The sequence below is a fragment of the Zingiber officinale genome, chromosome 3A, assembly GCF_018446385.1.
Source record: "Zingiber officinale cultivar Zhangliang chromosome 3A, Zo_v1.1, whole genome shotgun sequence".
Classification (NCBI taxonomy): domain Eukaryota; kingdom Viridiplantae; phylum Streptophyta; class Magnoliopsida; order Zingiberales; family Zingiberaceae; genus Zingiber; species Zingiber officinale.
In genome coordinates this window covers 3,606,202-3,611,494 of record NC_055990.1, presented here as the reverse complement: position 1 = coordinate 3,611,494, position 5,293 = coordinate 3,606,202, and positions in this window count along the sequence as shown.

Below are 5,293 nucleotides of genomic sequence, written 5' to 3'. Positions count from 1 at the left end.
CATAGCCGGCCCTTGCTTGGTCTCCAAGCTAGCTTGGTCGGCCCCTATAGGATGGGTAAGAAGGTGGGTATAGTACTCTATAATCAAGAGGCTACGATAGGGACCGAGAGGAGGAATTGGTTTTTGTCTCCCGATAAAATTAAACATCCCGTGTTCGCCCCGAACACACAACTTAATTTTATCAATAATAATTCATTCCACCAGAGAACTATTATTGAACTACCGCACCAATCCCAAATTACACTTTTGGGCTCCTTCTTATTTGAGTGTATTAGTCTCCCTGTATTTAAGATAATGAATGCCCACTAATTAAATGAATTACTGACAACTCACTTAATTAATATCTTAGTTCAAGAGTAGTACCACTCAACCTTATTATCATGTCGGACTGAGTCCACCTGCAGGGTTTAACATGACAATCCTTATGAGCTCCTCTTGGGGACATTCTCAACCTAGATCACTAGGACACAGTTTCCTTCTATAATCAACAACACACACTATAAGTGATATCATTTCCCAACTTATCGGGCTTATTGATTTATCGAATTAAATCTCACCCATTGATAAATTAAAGAAATAAATATCAAATATATGTGCTTGTTATTATATTAGAATTAAGAGCACACACTTCTATAATAACTGAGGTCTTTGTTCCTTTATAAAGTCAGTATAAAAAAAACGACCTCTAATGGTCCTACTCAATACACTCTAAGTGTACTAGTGTAATTATATAGTTAAAATAAACTAATACCTAATTACACTATGACCTTCCAATGGTTTGTTCCTTTCCATCTTGGTCGTGAGCTACTGTTTATAATTTATAAGGTACTGATAACATGATCCTCTGTGTGTGACACCACACACCATGTTACCTACAATATAAATTAATTGAATAACTACATTTATCATAAATGTAGACATTTGACCAATGTGATTCTTATTTCTAGATAAATGTTTATACCAAATGTTAGACTTTTAGTATACATCCTAACAATCTCCCACTTATACTAAAAGACTAAGTTGTTATATCTGCTGCCATACATCTGATTCTCAACCCTTCAACATGCCCATCAAAAGCTCTTGCCTTAAGGGCCTTAGTGAAAAAATCTATAGGTCATCATCTGATGTAATCTAGGTGACAACAACTTCTCCTCGTTTATACGATTTCTCGTATTGAGTGGTACTTGCGCTCTATTGTGTTTACTTGCCTTATAGACTCATGGTTTCTTCAAGTTTGCTACTGCACCACTATTATTACAATAAATTGTAATAATCTTTGGACAAACCAGAAATCATATCTAAGTCTATCTTGAGGTCATTCAGCTTTTATGGCTACCTCAGAGGCTTGCCATATACTCAGCTTCTATGGTGGAGTCCAGAAAAACACTTATGCTTATCACTCTTCCATAGTTATGACTTTACCTCCTAAAGTAAACACAAAACCCCGACGTTGACTTACTATTGTCCCTATCTGATTGGAAGTCAAAATCCGTGCAACCCACAGGGACCAAATTAACTGCCTAGGTGATTATAGAGTACTATACCCACCGATACCCACCTTCTTACCCATCCTATAGGGGCCGGCCAAGCTAGCTTGGAGACTAAGCTAGGGTCGGCCATGGCTTGGTTCATGGGTGAATTCATGTGGCCGACCCTAGCTTGAACTCAAGCTTAGGTGGCCGGCCCTATTAAAATAAAAAGGAATTTTAATTTTAAAAATTTTTCTTATATGGATAACATGATTTAAAAGAGAGTTTAAAAATTTAAAATTTTCCTTTTATAAGATTCTACAAAAGATTAAGAGAAGAGCTAAATCTCTTTCCTTATTTGTAAATTAAAAGGTTGATTTTAATTTTGGTAAAAACTTTCTTTTTAATCATGTTCATGATTTAAAAGAAAGTTTAAAAATTAAAAATTCTCTTTTATTAGTTTCTACAAAAGATTAAGAAAAGATTTAATATCTTTCCTTATTTGTAGATTGAAACGAGATTTTAATTTTTAGAGATAACTTTTCTTTTTGGAAATTATCCACATGTTTAAAAGAAAGATTTTAATTTATAAAATTTCCTTTTTATTAACCAATTATGAAGGGATAAAAATTATTGGAGAAATTTTTATAAATTTCTGGAAACAAATTAGGAAGTTTTAATTCTTGTTTTAATTAAAACTTTCCTTGTTTTGGGGAGAAAGTGACCGGCCAAGAAAATTGAAAAAAGAAAATTAATTTTTAATTAATTAATTTTTCTTTCATGGCAAAAGAATTAAGGAAGTTTTTATTAAATTTTCCTTATTTGCCAAGACCAAGGATTATAAAAGAGGGGTAGAGGTGTCTTCATGGTGAACGACTTTATTCTTTTTCTTCCTCTCTTTTCTTCCTAGGTGTGGCCGGCCCCTAGAGGTTCCCCTTCCCCTTCTCTCTTCTCCTTCTTGTGGCCGAGACTTCATCACCTCTTGGAGACATAGAAGTGGCCGGATCTAGCTTGGAGAAAAGGAGAGAAAGGAGGCTTGTTTCTTGCATCCCTTGGAGCTTGGTTGGTGGAAAAAGTTCTTCATCCTTTGGAAGTTTTTGCTTGGCCGAAACTTGAAGGAAGGAAGGAAGAAGGTGCCTTGGTGGTTCTCATCTCGGAAGATCATTGCCCACACAATGTCCGAGGTTAGAAGAGGAATACGGTAGAAGATCAAGAGGTCATTGAAAGTTCACAAAGAAAGGTACAACTAGTAATTATTTTCCGTATCATACTAGTTTTATTTCTTTGTAAAAAAATACCAAATACAAGAGGCATGTGATTCTAGTTTTTCGAATTAGTTTTCGAAGTTGTGTTCTTTTGTTTTTTCTTTTCCTTGTGATTTGATTGTTCTTAGCGGTTAACCTAGGGTTACTATGGGAAGGTTAAATATTTAATTTCCTTAAAAGGCTTTGTCTAGTCGGTGGTGGTTGCTTTCATATCCAAGAAGGTCAAGTGTCTCGCCATGCAGTACTGGAAGCCGATTTTGGAAATAGATATTTAATTGTCTTCGTGACCTTGGTGATTTGGATCGAACGCATTAAGTTCCGCAGGAGATCCAAGTCTAAACCTAAAAGAACAAATAAATTAAACTTAGGATCAAACGTGTTAAGTTCCGCAGGCGATCCAAGTTTAATTTAAAAGAATACATGGTAGCTAGGAAAAGGTTCAGACCTTTGTACAAATTTTTTGTACAGTGGAACCGTTAGGTTTTCCGAGTAGCAACCAACATTCTCCTCTCGGCTAAGATCGCACGACCCATGCATTCTTCTCCTCGGGTGGCTTCGCACAGTCGTGCCAGTTGGCACGGCCGTGTGTTGTTCCTTCTCTGCATAGGTCACACGGCCCGTGGCAGTTCCTCTTCTGCTAGCTTCACATGGTCGTGTGGAATTACACGGTTATTCCCTTACGCGTGTTGTATCTCGCCTTTCTTCTTTTTAACCCCTCCGACGCCCCCATGCCCATGAAATGATCACGGCCAGCTCGTGGAGGCTAATGCACACCCTGAAAACAAAGACCCAACAATAAAAAAACTCGATTGAACTAACTAAAAAAAATATAGAAGGACAATTGGATAACGAATTAAAATGAAACCCTTGGGTTGCCTCCCAAGAAGCGCTTGTTTTAGGTCTTTAGCTCGACCCCATATTAGTTAATGTGGACTAAACCCATGGAGGCACGACTCTCCTCCAAGGGTTAATGCTCCAGTTTGCTCCTTCAGTTTCGCTCGTGCCGGACAAATATACTTCTCATTACTTGTTGGAGGCAACCTCTCAAGCTTTGCCGAATCACGCATCATGTCCGGCGGCCTCCCATGGAAACTATATTTCTCAGCTTTGTGAATATTCGATTTGTTGGAATTTCCCTGAGAAGAAGAGATGTAGTCAGGAGAATCAGATAAATTGAATTCTAACCTTTCTTTACTGATCACCAAGGATAATTTGTGACTCTTCACATCGATGAGGGCTCCAGCGGTGGCAAGGAATGGTCTTCCAAGGATGATTGGGATCTTGGGATCCTCCTCTATATCCAGGACAATAAAATCTACAAGAATGATGTGTTGGATCGAGAAGCGCTAGAGGGGGGTGAATAGCGCTCGTGGCTTTCACTCGTTTCGTAGTCGTAAAACAATCGAGAGTTTAAGCAGCGGAAATAATAACAGAGGAACAATCACACAGAACGACCCAAGGATTTACTTGATTCGGAGCCTAGGGCGACTCCTACACCAAGGCCCACTCTCATTGAGCGTTTACGTTGGGCAACAACTATAATCTCGTAAAATTCAATACAAGTGTAGAATGAGTACACAAGAAATTTAAAGTAATATCGACAACTAAATTATAGAAAGCGGAGCGCCGGGTTGTCAGGAACTTGTCGTAGCTTGACTGAAAGCTTTTGTTAGCAGCACGTTGGAGATGGATCGCTTTAGAATTGTTGAATTAAGCTGCTGCTTGAACACCCCTTTTATACAGTGCTGGAGGCGCCTCAAACCTCATCCAAGGCGCCTCCAAGCCTCCGGGTCAGCCGCGTGGATCATCGCTGAACTAGTCGCAACTCATCCACTTGAAGGCGCCTCTAAGCCACTCCAAGGTGCCTCCAAGCTCTGGTCTGAGACGCCTCTAGTTCCATCCGAGGCGCCTCCAAGCCTGCTGCGCAGCCATCTTCTACCTTGCACCTGAGGCGCCTCCAAGCTCCATGGAGGCGCCTCGGACACTGTTCATCCGAGGCTCAACCTTGTTCTTTTGTACCTGCAAGACATGTTAGACCCAAAACACAAGCATATCCTGTAATACAAAAGTTAGCACATATAATATCATAAATATAAAATTTGACAGTCATCGGACTGTCCGATTCTGACTTCGGATTTCCTACCGGAAATCCTAGGTCGAACCGACGCCTACTGTTCCCTCTTCCAGGGAACGCGTCCTCACCTACTCCACTCAGGAGAGTTTACCTTTGCCAGTTCGATCATTTAGATCGACTGGACTTTTGCTCAGCGTCCGTTGCTTCCGGTCTTCATGCTGGACGTCCGATCCACGACCCGTTCAGACTTCCACCCGGTTCGCGACACCAGGATTTCAACCTAGGGTTACCGCCCTCTAGGATTTTTGCCCGAAGCTCGGACCCGCCAAAACTTCCCGCATAAGGTTACCATCGCCTATGACCTAGGGCTACCACCCCTAGGATTTTTCACTTGCCTAACCGCAACTAGGACTTTCCTGAAATACTCAATCATACACATTAGATAACAATTAAACTTAACTTTGAATCCCTTTGCCATTATCAAA